Source organism: Amblyomma mixtum, unplaced genomic scaffold (assembly GCF_055824585.1).
Source record: "Amblyomma mixtum isolate Tamu unplaced genomic scaffold, ASM5582458v1 scaffold_21, whole genome shotgun sequence".
Classification (NCBI taxonomy): Eukaryota; Metazoa; Arthropoda; class Arachnida; order Ixodida; family Ixodidae; genus Amblyomma; species Amblyomma mixtum.
Window position 1 is genome coordinate 1,154,772 of NW_028317718.1, and position 15,000 is coordinate 1,169,771.

At 61.4% G+C, this 15,000-nt stretch overlaps 2 non-coding genes across 2 annotated transcripts; both read left to right on the forward strand.

Moving 5' to 3' along the window:
- Positions 1-10,301: 10,301 nt before the first annotated feature.
- Positions 10,302-12,116, forward strand: LOC149324728 (small subunit ribosomal RNA). The gene has a single exon (XR_016286745.1). It is a non-coding gene; the product is annotated as a small subunit ribosomal RNA (ribosomal RNA).
- A 1,775-nt stretch (positions 12,117-13,891) lies between these two features.
- On the forward strand, positions 13,892-14,044 carry LOC149324729 (5.8S ribosomal RNA). Its single transcript, XR_016286812.1, has one exon. It is a non-coding gene; the product is annotated as a 5.8S ribosomal RNA (ribosomal RNA).
- The last annotated feature ends 956 nt before the right edge of the window (positions 14,045-15,000 follow it).

The window sequence follows — 15,000 nt, forward strand, 5'->3', positions numbered from 1 at the left end:
CGGGGTTGCCTCTTTCGGACTTTGCCGTTCCGGCGCGTCTGCCCCGGTAGACGGGGTCGCTTTATTCGGACTTTGCCGTTCGGGCGCGTCTGCCCCGGTAGACGGGGTCGCTTTATTCGGACTTTGCCGTTCGGGCGCGTCTGCCCCGGTAGACGGGGTCGCTTTATTCGGACTTTGCCGTGCGGGCGCGTCTGGCCCGGTAGACGGGGTCGCTTTATTCGGACTTTGCCGTTCGGGCGCGTCTGCCCCGGTAGACGGGGTCGCTTTATTCGGACCTTGCCGTGCGGGCGCGTCTGGCCCGGTAGACGGGGTCGCCTCTTTCGGACTTTGCCGTTCGGGCGCGTCTGCCCCGGTAGACGGGGTCGCTTTATTCGGACTTTGCCGTTCGGGCGCGTCTGCCCCGGTAGACGGGGTCGCCTCTTTCGGACTTTGCCGTTCGGGCGCGTCTGCCCCGGTAGACGGGGTCGCCTCTTTCGGACTTTGCCGTTCGGGCGCGTCTGGCCCGGTAGACGGGGTCGCTTTATTCGGACTTTGCCGTTCGGGCGCGTCTGCCCCGGTAGACGGGGTTGCCTCTTTCGGACTTTGCCGTTCCGGCGCGTCTGCCCCGGTAGACGGGGTCGCTTTATTCGGACTTTGCCGTTCGGGCGCGTCTGCCCCGGTAGACGGGGTCGCTTTATTCGGACTTTGCCGTTCGGGCGCGTCTGGCCCGGTAGACGGGGTCGCTTTATTCGGACTTTGCCGTTCGGGCGCGTCTGCCCCGGTAGACGGGGTTGCCTCTTTCGGACTTTGCCGTTCCGGCGCGTCTGCCCCGGTAGACGGGGTCGCTTTATTCGGACTTTGCCGTTCGGGCGCGTCTGCCCCGGTAGACGGGGTCGCTTTATTCGGACTTTGCCGTTCGGGCGCGTCTGGCCCGGTAGACGGGGTCGCTTTATTCGGACTTTGCCGTTCGGGCGCGTCTGCCCCGGTAGACGGGGTTGCCTCTTTCGGACTTTGCCGTTCCGGCGCGTCTGCCCCGGTAGACGGGGTCGCTTTATTCGGACTTTGCCGTTCGGGCGCGTCTGCCCCGGTAGACGGGGTTGCCTCTTTCGGACTTTGCCGTTCGGGCGCGTCTGCCCCGGTAGACGGGGTCGCTTTATTCGGACTTTGCCGATCGGGCGCGTCTGCCCCGGTAGACGGGGTCGCCTCTTTCGGACTTTGCCGTTCGGGCGCGTCTGCCCCGGTAGACGGGGTCGCTTTATTCGGACTTTGCCGTTCGGGCGCGTCTGCCCCGGTAGACGGGGTCGCTTTATTCGGACTTTGCCGTTCGGGCGCGTCTGCCCCGGTAGACGGGGTTGCCTCTTTCGGACTTTGCCGTTCCGGCGCGTCTGCCCCGGTAGACGGGGTCGCTTTATTCGGACTTTGCCGTGCGGGCGCGTCTGGCCCGGTAGACGGGGTCGCTTTATTCGGACTTTGCCGTTCGGGCGCGTCTGCCCCGGTAGACGGGGTCGCTTTATTCGGACTTTGCCGTTCGGGCGCGTCTGCCCCGGTAGACGGGGTCGCCTCTTTCGGACTTTGCCGTTCGGGCGCGTCTGCCCCGGTAGACGGGGTCGCCTCTTTCGGACTTTGCCGTTCGGGCGCGTCTGGCCCGGTAGACGGGGTCGCTTTATTCGGACTTTGCCGTTCGGGCGCGTCTGCCCCGGTAGACGGGGTTGCCTCTTTCGGACTTTGCCGTTCCGGCGCGTCTGCCCCGGTAGACGGGGTCGCTTTATTCGGACTTTGCCGTTCGGGCGCGTCTGCCCCGGTAGACGGGGTCGCTTTATTCGGACTTTGCCGTTCGGGCGCGTCTGCCCCGGTAGACGGGGTCGCTTTATTCGGACTTTGCCGTGCGGGCGCGTCTGGCCCGGTAGACGGGGTCGCTTTATTCGGACTTTGCCGTTCGGGCGCGTCTGCCCCGGTAGACGGGGTCGCTTTATTCGGACCTTGCCGTGCGGGCGCGTCTGGCCCGGTAGACGGGGTCGCCTCTTTCGGACTTTGCCGTTCGGGCGCGTCTGCCCCGGTAGACGGGGTCGCTTTATTCGGACTTTGCCGTTCGGGCGCGTCTGCCCCGGTAGACGGGGTCGCCTCTTTCGGACTTTGCCGTTCGGGCGCGTCTGCCCCGGTAGACGGGGTTGCCTCTTTCGGACTTTGCCGTTCCGGCGCGTCTGCCCCGGTAGACGGGGTCGCTTTATTCGGACTTTGCCGTTCGGGCGCGTCTGCCCCGGTAGACGGGGTCGCTTTATTCGGATTTTGCCGTTCGGGCGCGTCTGGCCCGGTAGACGGGGTCGCTTTATTCGGACTTTGCCGTTCGGGCGCGTCTGCCCCGGTAGACGGGGTTGCCTCTTTCGGACTTTGCCGTTCCGGCGCGTCTGCCCCGGTAGACGGGGTCGCTTTATTCGGACTTTGCCGTTCGGGCGCGTCTGCCCCGGTAGACGGGGTTGCCTCTTTCGGACTTTGCCGTTCGGGCGCGTCTGCCCCGGTAGACGGGGTCGCTTTATTCGGACTTTGCCGTTCGGGCGCGTCTGCCCCGGTAGACGGGGTCGCCTCTTTCGGACTTTGCCGTTCGGGCGCGTCTGCCCCGGTAGACGGGGTCGCTTTATTCGGACTTTGCCGTTCGGGCGCGTCTGGCCCGGTAGACGGGGTCGCTTTATTCGGACTTTGCCGTTCGGGCGCGTCTGCCCCGGTAGACGGGGTTGCCTCTTTCGGACTTTGCCGTTCCGGCGCGTCTGCCCCGGTAGACGGGGTCGCTTTATTCGGACTTTGCCGTTCGGGCGCGTCTGCCCCGGTAGACGGGGTCGCTTTATTCGGACTTTGCCGTTCGGGCGCGTCTGGCCCGGTAGACGGGGTCGCTTTATTCGGACTTTGCCGTTCGGGCGCGTCTGCCCCGGTAGACGGGGTTGCCTCTTTCGGACTTTGCCGTTCCGGCGCGTCTGCCCCGGTAGACGGGGTCGCTTTATTCGGACTTTGCCGTTCGGGCGCGTCTGCCCCGGTAGACGGGGTCGCTTTATTCGGACTTTGCCGTTCGGGCGCGTCTGCCCCGGTAGACGGGGTCGCTTTATTCGGACTTTGCCGTTCGGGCGCGTCTGCCCCGGTAGACGGGGTCGCCTCTTTCGGACTTTGCCGTTCGGGCGCGTCTGCCCCGGTAGACGGGGTCGCTTTATTCGGACTTCGCCGTTCGGGCGCGTCTGGCCCGGTAGACGGGGTCGCTTTATTCGGACTTTGCCGTTCGGGCGCGTTCGCCCCGGCCGACGCGGGACGAAAGTCGTTTGCGACTTTGCCTTCCCTGTGTAGGGCGTTCAAAGGCGAATCTTTTGTTACCAATCTCGTCACTTTGCTGCCAGTCTGGGCCGAGATACGTGCGATTGAACGGTATCGCCTAGGCAGACGCGGTACGGGGTTTTCGAATTTTTAAAGGTCCTTTTCTTTGGCGGAGCACGACGAATTTTACAGCGCCGCGTCGGCCGCGCTGCGGCGCATCTTTTTCGATCATCACATTGCGGTCGGAGCAGCGGGCGATTAACCGCTCGCGACAGGGAGACTTTGACCATTTCAAACTTTTCACGGCCGGCCCCTATGTCTCAAGCCTACGAATTTGAAGTCAGTGTGCAGGCCACCGGTCCCGTCGTTTTCCTGCCATTCTCGCTCGAGATAGGGGCGATTCAACAGTCTCGCCTAGGCAGACGCGGTCCCGCCTAGGCAGACGCGGTTCCCTCCCCGGCGAACGCGGTAAATGGTCTTCGAGTTTTTAGAGGCACTTTTACCTGGCGGAACGCGACGAAATTTACGCCACGCGTCGGCCGCGCCGGCGCGCATCTTGTGCAGTCATCCCCGACCCGCTGCTTCCAATGTAGCCGGAGCAGCGGGTGATTGACCAGTCTCGCAAGGGGCCGCCTTTTCGAATTCTCGCGGCCGTCGCCTTGAGCGCAGCCGCTCAGTTTTTAGTTGCGCGCGTTGGGCTGAGAAGGGCGAACATTTTGAGACCTCTCCCGTCCCTTTCGCGCAACGCAAGGCAGAGTTACGCTCGTTTGAAGCTCGCCTAGGCAGACGCGGTCCCGCCTAGGCAGACGCGGTTGCCTCCCCGGCGGACGCGGTGAACGGTCTTCGAACTTTTAAGGGCACTTTTAACTGGCGGAACGCGACGAAATTTACGCCACGTGTCGGCCGCACCGCGACGCATCTTGTGCAGTCATCGCCGACTCGCTGCTTCCACTGCAGCCGGAGCAGCGGGCGATTGACCAGGCTCGCAAGGGGCCGCCTTTTGTAATCTTCGCGGCCGTTCCCGTGGGCGAATCCGCTCCATTTTTAGATCCGCGTGTGGGGCTGAGAAAGGCGAACATTTTGAGACCTTTCTCGTCCCTTTCGCGCAACGCAAGTGAGAGTTACGCTCGTTTGAAGCTCGCCTAGGCAGACGCGGTCCCGCCTAGGCAGACGCGGTAAATGGTCTTCGAATTTTTAAAGGCACTTTGAACTGGCGGAGCGCGACGAAATTTACGCCACGGTTCGGCCGCGCCGGCGCGCATCTTGTGCAGTTATCGCGGACTCGCTGCTTGCACTGTAGCCGGAGCAGCAGGTGATTGACCAGGCTCGCAAGGGGCCGCCTTTTCTAGTCTTCGCGGCGGTTCCCGTGGGCGCAGCCGCTCAATTTTTAGTTCCGCGCGTTGGGCTGAGAGAGGCGAACATTTTGAGACCTTTCCCGTCCCTTTCGCGCAACGCAAGTGAGAGTTACGCTCGTTTGAAGCTCGCCTAGGCAGACGCGGTCCCGCCTAGGCAGACGCGGTTGCCTCCCCGGCGGACGCGGTAAACGGTCTTCGAGTTTTTAAAGGCACTTTGAACTGGCGGAGCGCGACCAAATTTACGCCACGGTTCGGCCGCGCAGGCGCGCATCTTGTGCAGTTATCGCGGACTCGCTGCTTGCACTGTAGCCGGAGCAGCAGGTGATTGACCAGGCTCGCAAGGGGCCGCCTTTTCTAATCTTCGCGGCGGTTCCCGTGGGCGCAGCCGCTCAATTTTTAGTTCCGCGTGTGGGGCTGAGAAAGGCGAACATTTTGAGACCTTTCCCGTCCCTTTCGCGCAACGCAAGTGAGAGTTACGCTCGTTTGAAGCTCGCCTAGGCAGACGCGGTCCCGCCTAGGCAGACGCGGTAAATGGTCTTCGAATTTTTAAAGGCACTTTGAACTGGCGGAACGCGACGAAATTTACGCCACGGTTCGGCCGCGCAGGCGCGCATCTTGTGCAGTTATCGCGGACTCGCTGCTTGCACTGTAGCCGGAGCAGCAGGTGATTGACCAGGCTCGCAAGGGGCCGCCTTTTCTAATCTTCGCGGCCGTTCCCGTGGGCGAATCCGCTCCATTTTTAGATCCGCGTGTGGGGCTGAGAAAGGCGAACATTTTGAGACCTTTCCCGTCCCTTTCGCGCAACGCAAGTGAGAGTTACGCTCGTTTGAAGCTCGCCTAGGCAGACGCGGTCCCGCCTAGGCAGACGCGGTAAATGGTCTTCGAATTTTTAAAGGCACTTTGAACTGGCGGAGCGCGACGAAATTTACGCCACGGTTCGGCCGCGCCGGCGCGCATCTTGTGCAGTTATCGCGGACTCGCTGCTTGCACTGTAGCCGGAGCAGCACGTGATTGACCAGGCTCGCAAGGGGCCGCCTTTTCTAATCTTCGCGGCCGTTCCCGTGGGCGAATCCGCTCCATTTTTAGATCCGCGTGTGGGGCCGAGAAAGGCGAACATTTTGAGACCTTTCCCGTCCCTTTCGCGCAACGCAAGTGAGAGTTACGCTCGTTTGAAGCTCGCCTAGGCAGACGCGGTCCCGCCTAGGCAGACGCGGTTGCCTCCCCGGCGGACGCGGTAAATGGTCTTCGAATTTTTAAAGGCACTTTGAACTGGCGGAGCGCGACGAAATTTACGCCACGGTTCGGCCGCGCCGGCGCGCATCTTGTGCAGTTATCGCGGACTCGCTGCTTGCACTGTAGCCGGAGCAGCACGTGATTGACCAGGCTCGCAAGGGGCCGCCTTTTCTAATCTTCGCGGCCGTTCCCGTGGGCGAATCCGCTCCATTTTTAGATCCGCGTGTGGGGCTGAGAAAGGCGAACATTTTGAGGCCTTTCCCGTCCCTTTCGCGCAACGCAAGTGAGAGTTACGCTCGTTTGAAGCTCGCCTAGGCAGACGCGGTCCCGCCTAGGCAGACGCGGTAAATGGTCTTCGAATTTTTAAAGGCACTTTGAACTGGCGGAGCGCGACGAAATTTACGCCACGGTTCGGCCGCGCCGGCGCGCATCTTGTGCTGTCATCGCGGACTCGCTGCTTGCACTGTAGCCGGAGCAGCGGGTGATTGACCAGGCTCGCAAGGGGCCGCCTTTTCTAATCTTCGCGGCCGCTCCCGTGGGCGAATCCGCTCCATTTTTAGTTCCGCGCGTTGGGCTGAGAAAGGCGAACATTTTGAGACCTTTCTCGTCCCTTTCGCGCAACGCAAGTGAGAGTTACGCTCGTTTGAAGCTCGCCTAGGCAGACGCGGTCCCGCCTAGGCAGACGCGGTTGCCTCCCCGGCGGACGCGGTAAACGGTCTTCGAATTTTTAAAGGCACTTTGAACTGGCGGAGCGCGACGAAATTTACGCCACGGTTCGGCCGCGCCGGCGCGCATCTTGTGCAGTCATCGCCGACTCGCTGCTTCCACTGCAGCCGGAGCAGCGGGCGATTGACCAGGCTCGCAAGGGGCCGCCTTTTCTAATCTTCGCGGCTGTTCCCGTGGGTGCAGCCGCTCCATTTTTAGATCCGCGTGTGGGGCTGAGAAAGGCGAACATTTTGAGACCTTTCCCGTCCCTTTCGCCCAACGCAAGTGAGAGTTACGCTCGTTTGAAGCTCGCCTAGGCAGACGCGGTCCCGCCTAGGCAGACGCGGTTGCCTCCCCGGCGGACGCGGTAAACGGTCTTCGAGTTTTTAAAGGCACTTTGAACTGGCGGAGCGCGACCAAATTTACGCCACGGTTCGGCCGCGCCGGCGCGCATCTTGTGCAGTCATCGCCGACCCGCTGCTTGCACTGTAGCCGGAGCAGCGGGCGATTGAGCAGTCTCGCAAGGGGCCGCCTTTTCTAATCTTCGCGGCCGTTCCCTTGGGCGAATCCGCTCCATTTTTAGATCCGCGTGTGGGGCTGAGAAAGGCGAACATTTTGAGACCTTTCCCGTCCCTTTCGCCCAACGCAAGTGAGAGTTACGCTCGTTTGAAGCTCGCCTAGGCAGACGCGGTCCCGCCTAGGCAGACGCGGTTGCCTCCCCGGCGGACGCGGTAAACGGTCTTCGAGTTTTTAAAGGCACTTTGAACTGGCGGAGCGCGACCAAATTTACGCCACGGTTCGGCCGCGCCGGCGCGCATCTTGTGCAGTCATCGCCGACCCGCTGCGTCCACTGCAGCCGGAGCAGCGGGCGATTGACCAGTATCGCAAGGGGCCGCCTTTTCGAATTCTCGCGGCCGTTGCCTTGAGCGCAGCCGCTCAATTTCTAGTTGCGCGCGTTGGGCTGAGAAAGGCGAACATTTTGAGACCTTTCCCGTCCGTTTCGCGCAACGCAAGTGAGAGTTACGCTCGTTTGAAGCTCGCCTAGGCAGACGCGGTCCCGCCTAGGCAGACGCGGTAAATTGTCTTCGAATTTTTAAAGGCACTTTGAACTGGCGGAGCGCGACGAAATTTACGCCACGGTTCGGCCGCGCCGGCGCGCATCTTGTGCAGTTATCGCGGACTCGCTGCTTGCACTGTAGCCGGAGCAGCAGGTGATTGACCAGGCTCGCAAGGGGCCGCCTTTTCTAATCTTCGCGGCCGTTCCCGTGGACGAATCCGCTCCATTTTTAGATCCGCGTGTGGGGCTGAGAAAGGCGAGCATTTTGAGACCTTTCTCGTCCCTTTCGCGCAACGCAAGTGAGAGTTACGCTCGTTTGAAGCTCGCCTAGGCAGACGCGGTCCCGCCTAGGCAGACGCGGTTGCCTCCCCGGCGGACGCGGTAAACGGTTTTCGAATATTTAAAGGCACTTTCACCTGGCGGAACGAGACGAAATTTACGCCACGTGTCGGCCGCGCTGCCGCCCATCTTGTGCAGTCGTCCTCGACCCGCTGCTTCCACTGTAGCCGGAGCAGCGGGTGATTGACCAGGTTCGCAAGGGGCCGCCTTTTCGAATGTTCACGGCCGTTCCCGTGGGCGCAGCCGCTCAATTTTTAGTTCCGCGTGTGGGGCTGAGAAAGGCGAATATTTTGAGACCTTTCCCGTCCCTTTCGCGCAACGGAAGGCAGAGTTACGTTCGTTTGAAGCCCGCTCCGGTAGACGCGCTTATGACCCGCGGGGGTCTGGGTACTTATCGCTGCATATATAAGGGGGCATACCGCCTAGGCAGACGCGAAACAGTAAAGCGTCCGCTTTGTCAGCAAAGTCCGAAACGGACCTCTCGACGCCCGGGAGGTGAATTCGGGCTTTAGGCGGCCTCGGCAGATGTGATTTTCATGAGTTTGTGCATTATTTATGCGAGTTTTGCGGCGAACGCGCCTCGAGTACGGCGGCTCGCCCGACGGCTATGTCCACGAGTACGGCTCGTGCGGGGCGCCGCGGAAGCGCGGTTGTGCGATGCCGCAGCAAAGCGCGCACGATTTGAGTGGCTTTTGCGGCGAACGCTCCTCGAGTACGGCGGTTCGCCCGATGACAATGTCCACGAGTACGGCTCGTGCGGGGCGCCGCGGAAGTGCTTTTTTGCGATGCCGCAGCAAAGCGCGCTCGATTTGAGGGGCTCTTGCCGCCAACGCGCCTCGAGTACGGCGGTTGGCCCGATGACAATGTCCACGAGTACGGCTCGTGCGGGGCGCCGGGGAAGCGCTTTTGTGCGATGCCGCAGGAAAGCGCGCACGTTTTGAGCGGCTCTTGCGGCGAACGCGCCTCGAGTACGGCGGTTCGCCCGACGGCTATGTCCACGAGTACGGCTCGTGCGGGGCGCCGGGGCAGCGCTTTCGTGCGATGCCGCAGGAAAGCGTGCACGATTTGAGCGGCTCTTGCGGCGAACGCGCCTCGAGTACGGCGGTTCGCCCGATGACCATGTCCACGAGTACGGCTCGTGCGGGGCGCCGGGGCAGCGCTTTCGTGCGATGCCGCAGGAAAGCGCGCACGATTTGAGCGGCTCTTGCGGCGAACGCGCCTCGAGTACGGCGGTTCGCCCGATGACCATGTCCACGAGTACGGCTCGTGCGGGGCGCCGGGGCAGCGCTTTCGTGCGATGCCGCAGGAAAGCGCGCACGATTTGAGCGGCTCTTGCGGCGAACGCGCCTCGAGTACGGCGCTTCGCCCGACGGCTATGTCCACGAGTACGGCTCGTGCGGGGCGCCGGGGATGCGCTTTTGTGCGATGCCGCAGCAAAGCGCGCACGATTTGTGGGGGTCTTGCCGCCAACGCGCCTCGAGTACGGCGGTTCGCCCGATGACAATGTCCACGAGTACGGCTCGTGCGGGGCGCCGGGGCAGCGCTTTCGTGCGATGCCGCAGGAAAGCGCGCACGATTTGAGCGGCTCTTGCGGCGAACGCGCCTCGAGTACGGCGGTTCGCCCGACGGCTATGTCCACGAGTACGGCTCGTGCGGGGCGCCGCGGAAGCGCGGCGTTGTGATGCCGCGGCAAAGCGCGCACGATTTGTGCGGCCCTTGCGGCGAAAGTGGCACGAGTACGGCGATTTACTCACCCACGGAGGTCTGGGTACTTATCGCTGCTATTATATGGGGGTCCCAGTGGAGCAGTCGGCGGCGCGCGCCCGCGTGTGCGCGCCGTGACCGGGTCTGATATGCGGCCTCGTGCCCAGCGTGTCCCCGTCCCTCGGACCCCACGGCATTCGTCTGCAGCCTCATCCGCGTCTGCGATAGGGGCTGGTTGTCGGACGACGCTGTTTCCACGTTTTACGAGGTGTGTTCCGTGCTACCCGGACTCGATTCCGTGCGAGCGCGCCGAAGACGCGGGCGTGTCCCGTCGTCTGGCGGCTTGGCCGTCTCGGCTACGCAGCAAGCGCCGTCCAGTTGCCTAATGCTGCGGCCCTAGAGGCCGATGTGCGCACTGGTGGGCGCGTTACAAATGCTTTGCCTAAAGGCACACGTGCTCTCTTGCCGCGTGGCGATTGCCGTACCTACGGGTCGGATGCCGCAGCGAGCTCGAACGATGCACGGGCAGCGCAAGCTGCCGCGAAAAAGATGCGTCGCGCGCTGGGGGTTTATGGCGGCCCTATCGGCGGCGACGAGGCACCCTTCTGGGGCGAAAAGGGAATGCCTATGCATCATACCTGGTTGATCCTGCCAGTAATCATATGCTTGTCTCAAAGATTAAGCCATGCATGTCTAAGTACATGCCGAAATAAGGCGAAACCGCGAATGGCTCATTAAATCAGTTATGGTTCCTTAGATCGTTTCTTTCTACTTGGACAACTGTGGCAATTCTAGAGCTAATACATGCATTGAGCCTGAAGGCCTTTGGCTGACGGGCGCTTTTATTAGACCAAGACCCATCGGGCTCTGCCCGTACTCTGTGGTGACTCTGGATAACTTTGTGCTGATCGCATGGCCATGAGCCGGCGACGTTTCTTTCAAGTGTCTGCCTTATCAACTTTCGATGGTAGGTTACTTGCCTACCATGGTTGTTACGGGTAACGGAGAATCAGGGTTCGATTCCGGAGAGGGAGCCTGAGAAACGGCTACCACATCCAAGGAAGGCAGCAGGCGCGCAAATTACCCACTCCCGGCACGGGGAGGTAGTGACGAAAAATAACAATACGGGACTCTTTTGAGGCCCCGTAATTGAAATGAGTACACTCTAAATCCTTTAACGAGGATCAATTGGAGGGCAAGTCTGGTGCCAGCAGCCGCGGTAATTCCAGCTCCAATAGCGTATACTAAAGCTGCTGCGGTTAAAAAGCTCGTAGTTGGATCTCAGTTCCAGACGAGTAGTGCATCTACCCGATGCGACGGCTCGGACTGAACATCATGCCGGTCCTCTCTTGGTGCCCTTCATTGGTGCGTCTCGAGGTGGCCTGCGCTTTTACTTTGAAAAAATTAGAGTGCTCAACGCAGGCGAGTCGCCTGAATAAACTTGCATGGAATAATAGAACAAGACCCCGTTTCTGTTCTGTTGGTTTTTGGAATACGGGGTAATGATTAAGAGGGACAGACGGGGGCATTCGTATTGCGGCGCTAGAGGTGAAATTCTTGGACCGTCGCAAGACGAACTACTGCGAAAGCATTTGCCAAGAATGTTTTCTTTGATCAAGAACGAAAGTCAGAGGTTCGAAGGCGATCAGATACCGCCCTAGTTCTGACCATAAACGATGCCAACCAGCGATCCGCCTGAGTTACTCAAATGACTCGGCGGGCAGCTTCCGGGAAACCAAAGTATTTGGGTTCCGGGGGAAGTATGGTTGCAAAGCTGAAACTTAAAGGAATTGACGGAAGGGCACCACCAGGAGTGGAGCCTGCGGCTTAATTTGACTCAACACGGGAAAACTTACCCGGCCCGGACACTGGGAGGATTGACAGATTGAGAGCTCTTTCTTGATTCGGTGGATGGTGGTGCATGGCCGTTCTTAGTTGGTGGAGCGATTTGTCTGGTTAATTCCGATAACGAACGAGACTCTAGCCTATTAAATAGGTGCGGGGTTCCCAGCACCTTACAACCTTCTTAGAGGGACAAGCGGCTCCTAGCCGCACGAAACAGAGCAATAACAGGTCTGTGATGCCCTTAGATGTCCGGGGCCGCACGCGCGCTACACTGAAGGAAGCAGCGTGTCTTTATCCCTGTCTGAAAAGACTGGGTAACCCGTGGAACTTCTTTCGTGATTGGGATAGGGGCTTGCAATTGTTCCCCTTGAACGAGGAATTCCCAGTAAGCGCGAGTCATAAGCTCGCGTTGATTACGTCCCTGCCCTTTGTACACACCGCCCGTCGCTACTACCGATTGAATGATTTAGTGAGGTCTTCGGACCGATGTCCGGCGCGGCCTTTCGGTTGCGCCGGTCTGTTGGAAAGATGACCAAACTTGATCATTTAGAGGAAGTAAAAGTCGTAACAAGGTTTCCGTAGGTGAACCTGCGGAAGGATCATTACCGGATTGTGCTTGTCACACCCGGCGCCGCCCCCACTTATAAGCGGGGGAAGGCCTCAACCGCGGAGTTGCGAGATCCTGAAGCCGCTTCTCTGCACAAACTGTTGCGCCCAGCGGAGCTCCGTCACCAAGGGAAAGTCGGACGGGCTGTATCCGCAGGTTTGAACGGCGTAACGCACCACTCATGGTGGGCTTTCGGTTGTCGACAACCGTCGAAGAGGCGCAAACAGAGCCGGTAGGCAGGCCGAGGGAAAGGCCTGCCCGCTGCCAAGGGAACGGCGGCGGCTGCTGCGAAGTACGAAAGGAAACGCTGCTCGCTGGCTTTGTCGTGTTGCGACCACGAGTCGGTAGGCGGGCCGAGGGAAAGGCCTGCCCGCTGCCAAGGGAACGGCGGCGGCTGCTGCGAAGTACGAAAGGAAACGCTGCTCGCTGGCTTTGTCGTGTTGCGACCACGAGTCGGTAGGCGGGCCGAGGGAAAGGCCTGCCCGCTGCCAAGGGAACGGCGGCGGCTGCTGCGAAGTACGAAAGGAAACGCTGCTCGCTGGCTTTGTCGTGTTGCGACCACGAGTCGGTAGGCGGGCCGAGGGAAAGGCCTGCCCGCTGCCAAGGGAACGGCGGCGGCTGCTGCGAAGTACGAGAGGAACCGCGGCTCGCTGGCTTTGTCGTGTTGCGACCACCAGTCGGTAGGCGGGCCGAGGGAAAGGCCTGCCCGCTGCCAAGGGAACGGCGGCGGCTGCTGCGAAGTACGAGAGGAACCGCGGCTCGCTGGCTGGGAAACTGCGCTTCTGCGCGACGCGCACGCGGCGGGACGCGCGCGGCCCAGGGAACGGCCGCGCGCGAAAGGTCTCGCACTGCGGGCGCGGAGTCTGACGCCGCGCCGACGGCGCGAAAGGAGGCACCGGGACCGAAAAGGACGAGGGATTATAATCCCGCACTTTGAACGCATTCGCGGCAGCCGGGTTCTCTTGCTGCTTCGTCCTTCCCAGCCTTCGAGTAGTCTGTCGGTGCGCTACCGAAACGCCGTCCATGGCACTGTGGCCGGTGGGCTCCTATTGCGGGAGTAGACTGATGAACGTCCGCTTTGCGGCTTGTTCCAAGTACGCGCTGCGTAGCCACGGCTAGGCGGTGCCTGTCTCCTTGCGAAGCAATGATGTGGCGAAATGGTCGAGTAGGGAGCAGCACGATGGCGCACCCGGGGGCGACCGGACCGGGGGGCGTTGGGAAAACCCCCTCCCCTACAAAAGGGTGCAGCAGCGGTAGGCGGTGATGACTCGCCTTGAAAGATGTGAACAGCAGTTGAGTGTGAACAGCAACAAAAAAAACCGCTGCTGGAGTCCGGGGGTAGCGTCGCTGCAGATCGCAGAAAGGTGCGTGAGGACGGTGGCACAGAGCTCCAAGAATGTATATTTCTAGCAAACGCCGGTGCTTCGAGGTGTTCTGCGGTCAGGCCCGTGCGGGCGGAGCGGGCGTGCCCAAGAAGGCACAAGAAGACCCACCTCTGATGAAGACCGGAATTGGAGCGTCACGCGTCGGCTCAGCACTTCTGCCTTAGTGGTTGCCAAATGCCTCGTCATCCTATTAGTGACGCGCAAGCCATTATCGCACAAAAGCTTCGAGAGACTTTGCTCGCTTTGGCTTTGAGGCACGCGCAGCATGCCGAACGGACGGCTGCGAGGCGCGAAAGACGTCGGTCGAAACTGCGACTGGAGACCAGGGGAAAAGCCCGGTGCCTAAAACCCTGGTTGTACTGTACGGATTTGAACAAACCAAACGCACGACTCTAAGCGGTGGATCACTCGGTTCTCGGGTCGATGAAGAACGCAGCCAGCTGCGAGACTTGGTGTGAATTGCAGGACACACTGAGCACTGATTCTTCGAACGCACATTGCGCCCTTGGGTCTTCCCTTGGGTTCGTCTGTCTGAGGGTCGGATCATATATCAAGAGAGGCGCCGGCGCCCGGGGATGGCGCGGCCGGCGACTCGTTTTGACCGTGTCGGCAAAGAGGACGGCTCTGTACGGAACGCCGAAGATCCCTCGAAAGACTTTGCGAATGAGGAGGAGAGCGGGTCGAACCCTTCAGCCGCGCGCAAAGCGGCAGAGTCGGGTCGCCCTGCGCTGACGTAACGCGGGCCGGCGGCTGCTAGCCGTAGAGCGTCACGCCTCAGAAAGCGACCGCCGCAGGAAGGGATTACCTGCAGGGAAAGAGCGGTCCGACGGGAGACGAGGCTGTTTGGACGGGCGGCGAAGCGCTGCCTGCTGGCCCGCGGAGAAGTAGCCGAACTGCTGCGAGAAGCGCAGAGACGGGAACGCCCTGTTCCGGGCACGCCCGCGCGAGAAAAAGGGATACCTCGCGCGGGGTGCAGGGAGGTGACGGGCGCGAGCGCGGTGTGCGCAGCACAGTTCGGCAAAGCGCAGAGGCGCGCCGTGTGCGCGGCAACGAAGGGGTCCCCCGGACCCTGTGCGGAAAGGGACCGCCTCCTCGAGTGGGCGCGAAGTCGAGTACGGGTCGAACGGACGCGATCTCGTTGCGAGCGCAGTCCGCCGTCGGTCTAAGTGCTTCGCAGTCTCTGCCCCGAGAAAAACTGGGCCACTCCAGTTGGGGCGGGGGCGACGCAAAACTCTGACGATGCCCCTACGCCAGGCCGAGGTCGTTCTCTCGAGGGAAAGAGAGGCGGCAGGGAATTTATTCGGCCGCGGCGGTCGGGGGTTCACACTCTCTGCGTTCAGTGTTCCGCGCGCAACCGAATGCGCGCCGTCCCGAGCGCCGGTCAGAGGTGCCTTCCAGTCTCGCTCGCAGTCGCCGAGGGTGCTGCCGACTGAGAGCGGGGAATGGGCGGAAGGTGCCGGCCGGAGACGAGGGAAGGACGCGCGCGCGCGACCGCGC